We start from the raw sequence: 16493 nt of genomic DNA, 5'->3' as shown, positions 1-16493 counted from the left end.
CAGCAAACTCAAGCATTATGAATGAAATTAAAATGCCCAAGTCTGTGCTCAAGAGCATTTTATGGATTTATGATACTCCTTTGAGATCTTCATGAATTCAGCTATTTTGAGTTTCAGTGACCCAAGAAAAAGGCACTTTCATGACTGTTTTTTGTTTATATCCTCAACTTTTTTTTTAAAGAAAACTGTGGAAATTCTGTTGGTGTTCAGACCTGGTCAATTCCATAGACTACCTATTTTTCTGGTATAGAATTGAGGGTTTTTGATATTTCAATCAGTGACATTTGACTGTTACACATGGTTTTTTCACTTTATGCATTATAGAACTAGACTTATTATGCCTAATATTTTTCTTTTAAATATATGCCGGTTTTGCTTAGAAACACGTTGGGGAATTATATAGGAGCCTCACCCTACATTTCACTAAGCATATGGAAGGGAAATCAGTTTGCAGGATGTAATTCTAGAAGCTAGGTCACCTGCAAAATCACTTTGGAATTTTATATCCTTAGAAAAAAAAAAAAAAAGGAGCCCCCAGGGATGAAATACCATATGTTAGGTGCAATGTGGGAATTTGAATCCTTTTCTTCTATTATGTAAGTTTTACAAACCACATGTTCATCCAGCTGCTTCTCATCAGTTTTGTTTTGTTCCCATATAAACACATACACATAAAATAGACAATTTTAATGAAAAGAGAAATTCTCTTTTTCCCTTAAAGTTTCTTTGATGATGGAATTCATATGAAGCTTTGAATTATAAAAATGTACAAGTTAAGATTCCAAAGGAGAATTTAAAATGAAATACATTTTGATTGTCTCTTTGTCTTGTCTCCAAATATGTTCATTCTTTTAACTCTCTAAAACCACATAGGAAAAGTACAATTTTAAAATAATATTAGCAAATAAGGCTTTTGGTTTCTTTTTAATGAAAAAAAGATCAATCAGAACATTTTGCTGACAAGATCAACACAGAGAGGAATACTGGTGGTCCAGAGCCTGTTGGGACATATCCTTACTGTTGTGTCATCTATTCATTTTGTTTTAAATTTTTAAGATTACTTATTTATTTTTGAGAGAGAGAGAGAGAAAACATGAGTGGGGGGAGGGACACAGAGAGAAGCAGACTCCCTGCTGAGCAGGGAGCCCAATGTAGGACTCCACCCCAGAACCCCAGGATCCTAATCTGAGTTGAAGGCAGATGTTTAACAGACTGAGCCACCCAAGTGCCTGGCCTCAGCTCTTTAAAAGCTGTTTGAGTATATAATCCAGTGTGTTGCTTTGATACATGTTGATGTAAAGCTTTTAGCTGTCTTTGTGTACAGCTTTGGAAAGTTCAAGAGGTACAACATTTCCAGAAGTTACAAAGTAACATAGAAAATATTTGGTTGTACTTTTTATACTAAAATTTACTTAAATAAAGAATAACTTAGATATCTATAGAACTTTATAGCTTTATGGTTTTCATATACATTCTCCCATTTAATACAGACAAACATATACTTCTTTTACCATGAATTTAAGGCTCAGGAGACATAGAAAATTAAAATGAGTGTCGAGGGACGCCTGGGTGGCTCAGTTGGTTGGACGACTGCCTTCGGCTCAGGTCATGATCCCGGAGTCCTGGGATCGAGTCCCGCATCAGGCTCCCAGCTCCATGTGGAGTCTGCTTCTCCCTCTGACCTTCTCTTTGCTCATGCTCTCGCTCACTGTCTCTCTCTCAAATAAATAAATAAAATATTTAAAAATAAAATAAAATAAAATAAAATAAAACAAGTGTCGAGGTCCCTGGGTGGCTCAGTCCGTTAGGTGACCAACTCCTGATTTCAGCTCAGATCATGATCTCTTAGTCATGAGATTGAGCCCTGCATCAGTCTCCATGCTCAGCACACAGTCTGCTTTAGATTCTCCCTCCCTCTCCTTCACCCTCCCCCTCTCTCCCTCTCTCCACTCATGCTCTCTATCTCTCAAATAAATAAATAAAATCTTTAAAAATAAAATAGATGTGTGTCATACAATGGGGTCCATTCACTTTGGCAGTGTACTCTACCACATTAGGGTCATATGAGCTACTAAAGATAGATTAATTAGTTAGACAGTCCCAAAGAGCCTTGTCCTTCTCTGAGTTAATGCCATTGCCATTTGGCTGGTGACTTATAGGATATAATGGCCATACAAAAATAAATGAGGTAGGTTCTATATAAAATGGGATCAAGTCTCACAATATGTAGAATATTACAGTTAAAGACACTTTATATACCTTGTGGTCTAAGCACTATTCAGACTGCATCCCTAATCCCCATTCCCCCTTCTTTTTGGATACTTCCAATAAGGAGCATAGCACCTCACAAAGTAGCTTATTCAGCAAACTCATCATTTGCATTGATATTCTGGTCTAAGCCACCATAATCTCTTATCTAGTCCACCAAATCTTAGCAGGTCTTCCTGCTATCACCCTTGTCCTATCCCAATCTCCATGATCTCATCTTCATACTGCAACAAGTGAACTTTTAAAAATGTAATCAAGACAAGTTATTCTCAGGTTTTAAATCCTCCAAGGTATTCCCACCATGCTTTAAATCTAAATCTAAACTCTTACTATGGCCTTCAGGCCCAATGACCTGGCTTTCTGCCTACATCTCCTGCCCTCTCCTTCTTAATTGCTCTGCCCTGACCACATGGGTTTTTCTGCTGTTCCCATTTTCATGACATCTGTACACTGTTTCCTGAGCCTGCTGAGCTTTTCCCATGCATCTGTGTGTGGCACGTTCCCTCATTCAGTCAGATCAATACTCAAGTATCATCACCTCAGATCACCCTAACTAAAAGAGGTCCCCACAGATCACTCATAAACACTTTACTTGCTTTATTTTTCTTCATAGTTTAATTGCTCCTTTATATTATTTTTAATATTCAATTGTAATTAACATACAGTGTTATATTAGTTTCAATATAATGATTCAGCAATTCTATATGTGTTTATTTGTGTGGATGTTTATTGTCATCTTCCCCAGGGTCCTATAGCTCTATGAAGTAGAGACTTTGTCTCTTTCATTCTCTACTATGTTGTCATATAGTAGGTATTCTGTATATGTTGATGGAATGAATAAATTAATTAATAGAAAAATTTCCTCTCTATTTTAAGACTGAATTTATGTGGAGTGAAAGATGACTCTAAAATTCTATCACTGATTCTTCTCCTACCCACTTAAGCCCCCATGTTGCATCACCACTTCCTCATATCAGGGAGATCATATGATAGTTGTCTTTCTCCGCTTGACTTATTTCGCTAATCAATGAAACAAGATGGGATTGGGAGGGAGACAAACCATAAGTGACTCTTAATCCCACAAAACAAACTGAAGGTTGCTGTGGGGAGGGGGGTTGGGAGAAGGGGGTTGGGGTTATGGACATTCGGGAGGGTATGTGCTTTGGTGAGTGCTGTGAAGTGTGTAAACCTGGCAATTCACAGACCTGTACCCCTGGGGATAAAAATATATGTTTATAAAAAATAAAAAATTTTAAAAAAATTCTATCACTGGATAATTGAAAGAAGATGGAAGTGGGACAGCAGGAATTGTAGGACTAAAGAGTTCAGAGTCACCTATTATCATCTAATCTACCCCCTTACCCTAGAGTTAAGTTGAATGATGACCTCTAGACCAGCTAGTACATCATGGACTGGGATCCATATATTGTGTAAATTTCCCTGATTTGTGTTTTTTCTATAACACCACAGCCTCTCATTGAAATCAGCAGAAGGAAGTGATGTTGGGTTATAGCTAAAATGACAAAGGAAATATGATGAAATTCAGCTTTGGATATGCTGAGTTTGAAGTGTTACTAGATTCAGATGTCATGTACCACATATGTAAAAACTGAAACTCAGAAATGAGCTCAGATACCTGTTTTGATTTAATAATTTCAACTGTGGGAAAGGATGAGATTGCCAAGAGTAGAGAAGGAGGAAAAAAAAAATAAAAGAAAAGGTAAAAAAGAGAGGGGGAAAAAAGGCAAAGGCCTGAACCTTTACTTATGGAAGAAGTTTGCAAAGAAAAAAGGATCCACATGGTCTCACACAGTCAAAAAAGAAAGAAAATCAACCCAGGATAAATACTAGGCTGAAGGAGATGCAATTTCAACAGTCTGGGATACAATGTCAAATTTCTCAGGACTGAGAGAACAAGAGACTGAGGGGCTTAATAGTTATGAGCTCTGGAATTAAACTGTCTGGATTTAAATCCAGAGTTCAGCATTTACTGTATGTCCTCGGGCAAGACTTTAATGTCTCTAAGCCTTATTGCCTCATATATTAAGTAGGGATAAAATTAATATCTACAACATGAAAATGTTATGAGAAATAAATGAAATAATCCCTTTAAATAGTTTAGTCCAGTATATGACACCTAGTAACTACTTAATAAATTTAGATATTATTTATCTTGGTAGAAGTTTAGAATATAAAAGAAGGAGAAAGATAAATTTTGGGAATTAATGGCATCAAGTGAAGACTGCCTTTAAGTGAAAAATCCTGTAAAGAAAGGAAAAAGGATCACAAATTCAGGCTTAGGGCTTAGTTTCAGGGAAGAGAAGATAGATTTTGAAATACAACACAAAACAGAGTATGAGGATGAGAAGAAATATGGATATTTTGATAAAGAGATGTGTATTCCAATGTCACCTCGATGGATCAGTCCATGGTCTCAGCCTGTTGAGAGCTTTTTAGTCCTTATTTCTTATAATGCTACATGTTAGCTGATAATTCCAACACACTGAAGTGATAAGCTTGATAAGTTTGATAAGCACTGCAAAGAGCTAAGGATAGATTCCTACAACATGCTGTGAGAAAGCCTCTCTAAGTTGCCATTGATCAACATTGAATCAAATGGCTATTGATTTAACACAATCTTTTTAGAATTTCAGGTTGGAAAGCATCTGATAAGGCCATCTGGCCCAATCTCCTCTAAACTCTATGCACATCTCTAGCAGGCTGCTTCATACAATCTGTATTTGAAAAGCATCCTGTTTGATATCTTGCCAGCCAGACCTTTCTTCCTCAGGTTAGATTTTTCAGCATATAAAGTTCTTCCCACTGATTTACCATGGGCCTTGGTAACCTGAACTGGGTACACTTAATCCCTCTTTAGGTTTAAGGGACAGAAGGATTATTTTTCTTTTCTTTTTTAAAAAAAGATTTATGTATTTATTTTAGAAAGAGAGAGAGAGAGAAAAGAGTGAGGGGACAGGCAGAGGGAGAATCTCAAGCAGACTCCTCACTGAGCATGGAGTCTAATATAAGGTTCAGTCTAAGGACCCTGAGATCTTGAGCTGAGCCAAAATCAGTAGTGTGACGCTGAACAGACTGAGCCATGCAAGTGCCCTGACAGAAAGGATTCTTTCAAACAAATACATACCTGGGAATAAAGACACTGATAATGACTGGTATGTAACAGTTCTTTTTGAGTCACAAAGAACAACCTCAAGGATTCTTTTTTATTTGTTTATTTATTTATTTATTTATTAAAATTTTTTGGTAGAGATCACAAGTAGGTGGAGAGTGAGGTTGGGGTCGGGTTGGGGGGGGAAGCAGGCTCCCCATGGAGCAGAGAGCCCGACGCGGGGCTCAATTCCAGGACCCTGAGATCACGACCTGAGCTGAAGGCAGAGGCTTTAACCCACTGAGCCACCGAGGTGCCCCAAGGATAGGTGAATTCTGATGTGCAGTAGGAGAGGCTGGAACACAGAAGATGCTTCAGAGCGTAAGATACTGCTAAAAGGGTTGGTCCTAAAGAGTTGCAAAACAAAAGCACAAGGTATCAGAGGAAGGGAAATTTTGAAGTCATATTCATCCTTCATCACACCTTTGGCTTGTTCTGACTCTAGGTGGGTAATGAGTGCTCTACCATCTAAAGAGGAGCCCAGGCCTGAGCATTTACTCACCACCATCATGTGAAGGAGGACATTTCAATTACTGTCCATGTGATAGTCCATTTAGTCCATTTAAATAGACCCGGGCAGCAGTACATGGATCTGGTCTAAGCTAAGAAAGCTAAAGGTATTCTCAGTCTACTTGTGGATTAGATTTCCAAATCCAGCCACATAATGCCATCCAGCCCCATTCAGCTCAATACTCTTTGAGTTCAGGTAATCTGAACTTTGTGTTTCCTCATTTGTAAATTACCTTACCTATTAGAATTCAGAAAGCTGGTTAAAAGGCATCTGGTCGGTCTTGCCACTTTTAAGTTCCGTGACAGTGGCTCAGCTATAAAATCTCCCTGGAGACTCAAGAAATCATGGCAGGAGGCAAGTAGGCAATGGCAGCTCCAGAATTTCAATCTAGGACACAACGGGGGTCAGTTTTTTGAAGGGGAATGCTGCAGGCTTGTCATGGAGCTGCATCTTCTTGGCAAGTGGCTATTTGTACCTTAACTGCATAAGCACTGGAGGGACTTAGAAGAGGTTATCAAGAATTGGGGGAGGCTAACCTCCCCCACAAACAACCCCTTGTGCCATTTCTGGAAACAGTTCTACGTAGATGGTGTGGTAACTCTTCCAGCTCTATACTCCTGGTGATCTCCATAGCCTTTGTTCAGCTTTAAGAAACTGAAAGGTTCAGCAGTGGTATTTGAACATTATACCCACCATCAGAAGATATTCTTTTTTTATCAGGAAACTTTGGTTATCTCTATGTATTAATTTTCTCTTTTGCCCAATCGTGTAATTTGAGTTGGTTAAGATTTGGCTAAGAGAGGTATAAAAGAAAGACTGCACAATTTGTTAAAAAAATAAATAAACAACAATAGCAAAGAAAAGAAGTTTAAACAATTCTCCTTCCTAATTCAACAATGAAATTATGACTGTTAATGAAAAATGAATTGGTCATGGTGCCTGGCTGGCTCAGGTCATGAGTTCAAGCCCCACACAGGGTGTTGAGCCTACTTCAAAGAAAGAAAAAAAGGAAGAAAGGAAGAAAAGAAGAAAGGAAGAAAGGCAGAAAGAAAGAAAAAAAGGAAGGAAGGAAGAAGGAAAGAGAAAAAGAAAGAATGAAAGAGAAAGAAAGAAGGAAAGAAGGAAGAAAAGAGAGATGAACTGGTCTGTTTTGTCTGTGAACATTTTACCATTTATGATAATATCACCAGCATCAATACTAAACACTGTAGATCTATTAATAGCAGTTTTCATCTTTATAGTGTTTTACCAATACCTAATTAATTAAACAAACTTATTTTAATTAGTTGCCATGGTAGTAAATAGAGATACACAGAAATAGTTGCCACCATCAAATCTGTTCTTAGTTCCTGAAACATAATTTAGTTTGGGCAATAAATCATCATTATGTAGCACTATAATGTGTTTAGAATGACAATTATGTTGTTACGTTAATTACAAGAAGATTTTGCAAGTACACATAAAAACATGCAATAGCAAATATTTATAATTTTTATGTTTGTTACATGTAAAATTTTTTTTTACTGAATCTGATAGCTAAAACTAAAAATTTCATGTATAATTATTACTCTGTTTATATCTTATCTATTACGTTTCTTTCTGGGTACCCATCCTGAGGATAAGGTCATCAGAATGACAGAGGCTACTAAAAAATATTCTGTTAAATTAACAGTGAGAAGAGGAGTTATGGAGGAAGGGGAAAATGACACAGTCACCATCTTCCAGTGTCTAATGGTTAGCAGAGGGGAAGAGGAATTGGACTGATGGTTTATCCTCTGAGGTCCAGACCACAGAGCATTGTGGAAGCTACAGGAAGTATGATCTGAAGCATCACAGCATAGTGGTTATGGCAAATGTTCTGGAGTCAGACTGTGCTTAAATCCAGACTCTGTCTCTTCCATAGGTCAGGCTCCCTACTCTCAGCCACAGACCTGTTGCATGGGATCATGTGGGGATTACCAAAGCAGTGTACTGAGAATGCATTCAGGCCCAGGCCTAGTATATATTAAGTAATGCATGAGTGTTACCGCTTTATTAGTGGAAGGTTGTTAAAAATGGAATGGGTTGCTTTGTGAGGCAATGACTCACTTCTCTATCACCAGAAGTAATGCTGCAGAAACTGTATGGTCACCTCTTAAAAATATTATATAAGGGCTTCCTGCTTTGAGGATGAGGTTAAAATAGATGATTCCTAGGTCCATATGATTTTTTGGGAAGGGAAAGAGGAAGGACTTCTGCTTTTATTCTACACTGGATTCTTGCTATAATGTAATGCTTGGGGGATTATGTTGGTGACATAGTATTACTGGTTAAATGGTATCGTATGGAGCAAACTTTTCTCTTTCAGACTTTTGCCCTGAAATAGCTTTAATTCTGGGAGGAAAAATCCACTAATTTTGACAATCTATTCTCTGCTGGGTTTTCTTCTGAGACCCCTTAGGTCATTTTCCAAATGGAGATTTTTTTCTAACTGGTTTCCTAAAGTCTGTGGTTCACTGTGTTCTAAAATTACAAAATTACTTCCCTTAATATCCAGAATGCTCTCTGATATAATCACATTTCCCTAAATAATTTATATGAACTCTTACCTTGTTGTTTATCTCCTGAGTCAGTGAGCAAGCAGGGAACCGATCTAGGCTTTAAACACTGGAAACTTCTTTCTCATCATTTTTCTCATTTTTATTTCCTTCTCTCTAACAACACTGTGTGATGACAACTCTCGTCCAGTTGCACAGAACTGCTGAAATCCATAACATTTGGTCTTGTTTGTGGGACATGATGTTGTGTTGGTCCCAAGCAGTCATGAGACTGCTACTCCAGGAAGTGTGGCTGTCACTGTGACAAAAGGCTGGGAATAACAGTGAACTGACTAAGAACCTTAAAGAGGGACTGAGACAGAGCCAAGGAAAAGGAAATGAAAAAAAAAAGAAAAGAAAAAAAAAAGAATCCTGGAGATGTAGCCCAGGCAAGTAAAAGACTGGATATAAACAGTACAGGAAGAGAATGGAAACAGAAGAAAAAGCACAAAGCAGAGAAAGAAAGAAGAGAGGTTTAAAATCTGTTCTTATACTTTTAAACCTTACATCTACATAGATCCTTCAAATGCAACAAAACTATTCTTTTTTAAAATTTATTCAATTAATTAACATATATTATTAGTTTCGAAGGTAGAAGTCAGTGATTCATTAGTCTTATATAATACCCAGTGCTCATTACGTTGTATGCCCTCCTTAACGTCCATCACCCAGTTACCCTATCCCCTTTCCTTCCCTCCCTTCCAGCGACCTTGTTTGTTTCCTATGATTAAGAGTCTCTTATGGTTATCTCCCTCTCTGATTTTGTCTTGTTTTATTTTTTTCCTCTCTTTCCCTATGGTCCTCTGTTTTGTTTCTTAAAGTCCACATATGAGTGAGATCATATAATAATTGTCTTTCTTTGATTTATTCCACTTAGCACAATGCCCTGTAGTTCCATCCCTGTCATTGCAAATGGCAAGATTTCATCTTTTTGATGGCTGAGTAGTATTTGACATATATCTCAAATACTCAAATATATATATATATATATCTCACATCTTCTTTATCCATTCATCTGTCAATGGACATCTGGTCTGTTTCCATAGTTTAGCTATTGTGAAAATTGCTGCTATAAACAGTGGGATGTAAGTGCCCCTTATTTTCACTACATTTATATCATGAGGTAAATCCCTAGTAGTACAATTGCTGGGTTGTAGGGTAGTTCTATTTTCAACTTTTTGAGGAATCTCCACACTGTTTTCCAGAGTGGCTGCACCAGCTTGCATTCCCACCAACAGTGTAGGAGGGTTCCCCTTTCTCCACATCCTCACCAACATCTGTTGTTTTCTGACTTGTTAATTTTAGCCATTCTGGTGTGAGGTGGTATCTCATTATGGTTTTGATTTGTATTTCCCTGATGATGAGTGAAGCTGAGCATTTTTTTTTTAAAGATTTTATTTATTTATTTGACAGACAGAGATCACAAGTAGGCAGAGAGGCAGGCAGAGAGAGAGAGAGAGAGAGAGGTAAGCAGGCTTCCTGCGGAGCAGAGAGCCCAATGCGGGGCTCGATCCCAGGACCCTGAGATCATGACCCGAGCCGAAGGCAGCAGCCCAAACCACTGAGCCAACCAGGCGCCCCGAAGCTGAGCATTTTTTCATGTGTTTGTTGGCCATCTGGATGTCTTCTTCAGAGAATGTCTGTTCATGTCTTCTGCCCATTTCTTGATTGGATTATTTGTTCTTCAGGTGCTGAGTTTCATAAGTTCTTTATAGATTTTGGATACTAGACCTTTATCTGATACAACATTTGCAAATATCTTCTCCATTCTTTTGTTGTCCTTTGGTTTTGTTGACTATTTCCTTTGCTGTGCAAAAGCTTTTTATCTTGATGAAGTTCCAATAGTTCATTTTTGCCTTTGTTTCCCTTACCTTTGGAGACATGTCTAGTAAGAAGTTCCTGTGGTCAAGGTCACAGAGGTTGCTGCCTATATGCTCCTCTAGGATTTTGATGGATTCCCATCTCACATTTAGGTCTTTTACCAATTTTGAGTCTATTTTTTGTGTATGGTGCAACAAAAACTGAGGAGATACAAATAGAAGTTTGAAGGCCAAAATAAGTAGTAAAAGAGAAAAGAAAAATGTCTTTTTATAGATAGCCATTGTAGAATTAATCATTTACTAGAAGCACTATAACTGTGAAGGCAGTATAAACTAGTATGTCCGGTATGGGCACTTTTCATAGTATACCACAAATGAGAAAAGAATTAAAGGAGAAAACAATCTTATATCCAAGAGTAACTAAAACACCACATTAAAAGTCTTTTTTTCTGAACAAATTGAAATTGAAGTTAAATCCCCATTGTTGTGTGTGTGTGTGTTAAAGAGAGAGACATTTATGCAACATTTTTACAAAAAAAATTTAAAACATTAAAATTGCCTTCCCTCTTAATGTGTATAGTCTCAGAATTTTTTTGGCAAAAATGTGGGCATATTCACAACAAAATAAGAGGTGAATTCTACACTCTGATATTAATGCTGAATAACCATCAATTACAAATTACTAATAATTTCTTTGGACATATTTTATTACTTGAAAAAATCTCCACAGCAAATAAGTATAACTTAAATCATAAAATAAATCAACTTGGCTTTCAATTTTGTCTCTAAATATTATATTTAACATATAACTTAAGGGATAGATAAACTATAACTCATTTTTAGGTGTGTGTGTGTGCGCGCGCACGCGCGCGTGTGTGTTTGGGGGTAGTGTAAGAGGATAAAATGTTAATTTTTCAAAGATAAAAATTGCTCCACAAATCTTAATGTCTTTTCTATAAGGTACAATCATTTTTATTTGTACTCATTTGACAAATGAAGATGGCGATTAGAATAAAATGCCAGATATGACTCACTGGCTTCAGGTTGGCATCCTCCAGTGGTCCCCTCCTTCCAGGTGTCCAGTGGCCTGAGCATCCCATTCCCAAGTCATGTTGAATGGCAGAAGGGACTCCCCTCAGAAAGTGATCATCTCTCTAAAATAGAGCAGATATTGGATGTATCCAATTATTAAATTTTTATAGTAAAATGTTATGATGATTTGACTCAAACAGTTGTCCTGCAACCTATTCCAAGAGTCTATAAGAGGGTTTCCTCATCTGTAAAATAAAGAGATTGAGTTAAATAATCTCTAATGTCCTTTTAGTTTGGTCTATGAAGTCGAATTCCTTGCTTTTGGTTTTATTATGCCACCACCATTTAGATAACATACAGAAACAAACCTGTCATCAGAATGTCACCCACTTTCTTCACAAGTAACACCTAACTACACTATGGTGAATCTAATATTCTTGTTAATGAACTTCATCCCAAGTCTCCTTATTGGAGAGCTTATAAAAAGATCGTTTGTTGGGGAGGCAGGGAATACCTTCACCTACATATATGTTTAGAACTTTTTCAAGTTGTTCTTGACTTTTATTGTGTCAAAAAACAAAGATCAGTTCATCAGGATAGATAATAGAATGAGTTTAAATTTGTTATATACTACCCTGTTCCCTGTTGTGATTTTACTTCTAGAAGTAGTATGGCAAGTGTGAATGAACTGGTAACTGCTTTCAGGATACATGATTCACATATCTTCTCTTATAGCTTTCAAAATAATATGCTTATTATTGGTATTTGATTATGTGTATTGGGGCTAGGTATTAATCATGTTCCTGCTCTAAGAGAAAATCCTGTAAATTTCAGTAGCTTAACACAATAGAAGTTTATTTCTCACTTACTTCACAGAATGTATGTTGGTGAATATTCTGATTGATCTGGGCATTGGCAACTTCCTGATAAGGAAGAGAACAAGGAAGTTTTGGGGTGTCGGGCCTTGAAGTGGCATATATTACTTCTGGTGACATTTCATTGACCAAAACTAGTAAAATGGTCTCATTTAGTTACCTTTGGGATAGGAAATGTAGTTCTCCTAACATGCCTAGGAGGAAATTAAAATGGGCTGGTAAACACATGGGATTGTTTCTGCCATAGTATTCCATAACAATGGGCCATATTTAGAAATGAGTTGAAGAAGGGGAAAGCAGCTTATCCAGGTACATTTTCTATGATCAAAGTTGTGATGGTCCTCAGAGGCTGTAATAATTATCATGTTGAATTTCTCCTATTTGTGTAATTCAAGAATGAAAAAGTGGTAAAACTTTAGGAATTAAGTTGATATGGGACTGGAGAAGATAAATGCTGAGTAGGGAAGAGTGCATTATTCTGCAGTGTGTGTTTGTGTGTATGTATGTATGTGTGTGTGCACATTGGGGGAGTATTTACAGAATCTGAAGATGTGCTCTGTAAGACATTGGCTTCATATTTTTGCCTGGATGCCCCACCTCCTAACCTTTCTACAGTCTATACTTGCTTATAATATATCTTATTTTCTTTGTTGCTGGCTTAAACCTAAGATCTCTCTAAGCTGCAACCTTAAGAAGCTAGAAAAAGAGAAGCAAATTAAATCCAAAGTAAGAAGACAAATGGACACAAAAACAATAAAAACAGAAATCAGTAAAATAGGAAATAGAAAAATACTATAGACTATAAATGAAACAAAAAGTTGATTCTTTGAGAAAATCAATAAAATTGACAAGTTTCTAGCTAAACTGATGAGGAGAAAATAGAGAGAAGACACAAATGACCAATATCAAGAATAAAAGTGTGAACATGACTAGAGATCATAGACATATTAAAAGGATAATAAGGAAATGCAATGAAAACATTTATTCCAATGGATTTTGACACTGTAGATAAGATGGACAAGTTCTTTAGGAGTTCACTCAAGAACTAGATAGCCTGAAATAGATAGCCATACATATTTGTATGTTATTACTACATGTAATTGTGTGTGTGTGTATATACACACATACATATACATGCATTTTTTTTTAAGAAATTAACTTTGTAATTAAAAACCTTTTCCAAAAAAAACCCTCCAAGTCCAGATGGCATTACAGGTAAATTATACCAAACAGTTCAGGAAGAAATAATACTGATCTACACTTACTCCTTTAGAAAGTAGGAGAGAAAAAAACAACTTCCCAACTGTTTTATGAGGCCAGCATTACTCTGATATTCAAATCAGAAAGATATAGTACAAGAAAGGAGATGTCAGGCCAATATCCTTCAATAACATATCACAATGATAGTATAAATAATTATACTTGAATTCAGAAACATATAAAAAATTGAATTCAGAAACATATAAAAGGTATAATTGTTATGAACTAAATTATGTCCCCCCTGCAAAAAAAAAAAAAAAAAACCCAAATCTAAAGTCCTAAGCCCAATGTGACTGTACTTGGAGAGAGGGATTTTTAAGGTTAAATGAGATCATAAGTGTGGGGACCTAATCCAATAAGACTGGTGTCCTTATAAGAGAGGAAGAGACTCCAGGAATGTGCAAACACAGAGGAAAGACCATGTGAGGACATAGTAAGAAGGTGGTATCTGCATGCCCAGAAGAGAGATCTCACTAGAAACAAACCCTCCTGGGACCTTAATCTTGGACTTCAGAACTGTGAGAAAATACATTTTTGTTGTTTAAGCCACAACATCTGTATTATTCTGTTATAGCTGTTTTAGCAGATTAATGCAGTAATATATGGTGATCAAAGGAGGTTTATCTCAAATGTAGTGTTGATTTAACATTTGAACATCTGTCAGTGTAATTCTCTGAGATTAGAGCATAAGAAAGTAAAATCATACAAATATCTCAATAGATGCAAAAAAAAATTGACAAAATTCAAAACCCATTCATGATTTAAAAAAAAGAAAAAAGAAAGAAAGAAAAAAATCACAGTAGACTGGGAATAGTAGGAGACTTTCCTCAACCTGATAAAAATCATCTACTAAAAACTTGTAGCTACCATCATACATAATAGGGAAAAACAGATGCCGTCTCCCTAAGATCAGAAATGAAGCAAGAACTCTTACAATTGGATTTAATACTGTACTAAAGTTCCTGATCAATGTAAGAAAGAAAGAAGTAAAACTATCTTTTTTCACAAAAGACATGATCAGCTATGTTGAACACTGTAAGGAATTTATTTAAAAGCTAGTAGAATAAATGAGTTTAGCAAAGTCACAGGACACAAGATCAATATATAAAAACAAAATTTGTTTTTCTGTATTAATAGCAAAATATTTGAAAGTATAATCAAGAAAATAATAACATTTACATACCATGAAAAATCATGTGACAGTTGGGTGTAAACTTAATAAAATATGTGCAAATAGTATACACTAGAAACTACATAACACTGATGAAAGAAATCAAAGGAGATCTTAATAAATGGATGTATATATAACATCTTCACATTTCAGAAGACTAAGTGATGTTGAGATTTTCAATTCTCTCCAAATTGACCTATAGATTCAGTACAATCCCAATCAAAATCTTAAGTAGGCATTTTTAAAGAAACTGACTGGTTGATTTTCAAATTTATATGGAAATACAAAAAACCTAGAGGAGGCAAAGGAAGAACAAAATTAAAATATTTACACTACCCCATCTCAAGATAATCTTATGAACAGTATTAGAATAATGAACAACTGGCTATCCCTTAACTTATGCCATATATAAAAATTAAGTCATTATGTAAACATAAGAATTAAAACCATAAAACTTCTGGAAACAAACATAGGGGAAATATTTCTGACATTATGTTAGGCAAAGATTTCTTAGGACACTAAAAATATAAATCATAAGAGAAAAAAGTGGTAGATTAGACTTCATTTAGATTAAAAACTTCTGTTCTTCAAAGAAACTTAAGAAAATGAAAAGCCAAGACAGAGGCAGGAAGAAAATATTTACAAAATATGTATCTGACATACAGCTTGTATCCAGGATATATAAGAATTCTTAAATTTCAATAATAATAAAAAAATAATCCATTTTAAAAAATGGGCAAAAGTTTTAAACACACACTTTAGGAAAGAAGACATAGAAATTGGAAATAAGCACGTAGAAGGATGCTCAATACCATTCATCATTAAGACATGCTAGTCAAACAACAGTGACAGCCTATTAACTACACACACACAAAGCCAAAACTGAAAAAAGAAATTGATAATACCAAATGTTGGCAACAATGTAGAATACTGGGCTCTCAAACCTTGCAAATGGGAATGTAAAATAATATGGCCAATTTGGAAAACTATTTGGTATTTCTTTTTAAGTAAACATACATATACCACATAAGCAGCAGTATAATATCTGAGTATCCAAGAAAGAACATACATATACAAAAAATTTGAACATATATAGTCATACATTTTCTTTATAATAGCCCAATACTGGACACAACACAATGTCCATCAAGGGTAAAAAAACAAGTTATGTATCCATGCAATGGAACACTACTGGGCAATAAAGAGGAATAAACTACAGACCCATAGAGAAACATGCATGGGGGGCAACTGGCTAGCTCAGTGGTAGAGTATGTGACTCTTGATCTCAGGGTCATGAATTTGAGGCCCACACTGGGCATTCTACCTAAAAAAAAAAAAAAAAAAAAAAAAAAAAAAAAAAAAAAAGCATGAATCTTAAAAGCATTATTCTATGTGAAAGAAGGTAGATAGCAAAAAATGTCTTATTATGTGATTTCATTTATGTGGAATTTTACAAGGGCAAAACAGAAAAGCAGATCAGTAGTTGCTAGGATCCAGGGTTTGGAGGGAGGGATTGACTGCAAAGAGGCTGGAACTTAGGCGGTGGGGGTTGGGAGGGTGGAGGCAAAATATCTTGATTGTAGTAGTGATATACACAACTCTATACATTTGGCAGAACTCATTGAATTGTATACTTAACAATTCTGATCACCAGTTCCAACATGTATGAGTTTTCCCCCCATATCACCAAGCAATTCTCCCATATCAGCTGGGTATTCTATAATTCAACTCAATTCTTACACTATCTACCTGGAGACAACATCATAAAATATAAAGGACTTAGGCCTTAAGGGATTTATGGCAAGACTGCC

At 36.0% G+C, this 16493-nt stretch overlaps 1 protein-coding gene and 1 long non-coding RNA gene across 2 annotated transcripts in view; one reads left to right on the top strand and one right to left on the bottom strand.

Annotated features, from left to right (window-relative positions):
- PSD3 (pleckstrin and Sec7 domain containing 3) overlaps positions 1-16493 on the top strand; it is a 733176-nt gene that overhangs the window by 165746 nt on the left and 550937 nt on the right. The window lies entirely within an intron of this gene.
- On the bottom strand, positions 5563-8606 carry LOC309855103. The gene is made up of 3 exons (XR_014306623.1): positions 8537-8606; positions 6186-6335; positions 5563-5784 (listed from the first exon to the last, which is right to left on the bottom strand). It is a non-coding gene; the product is annotated as an uncharacterized lncRNA (long non-coding RNA).

The sequence above is a fragment of the Mustela nivalis genome, assembly GCF_964662115.1.
Source record: "Mustela nivalis genome assembly, chromosome: 20".
NCBI lineage: Eukaryota > Metazoa > Chordata > Mammalia > Carnivora > Mustelidae > Mustela > Mustela nivalis.
This window is presented reverse-complemented; position numbering and strand designations above follow the sequence as displayed.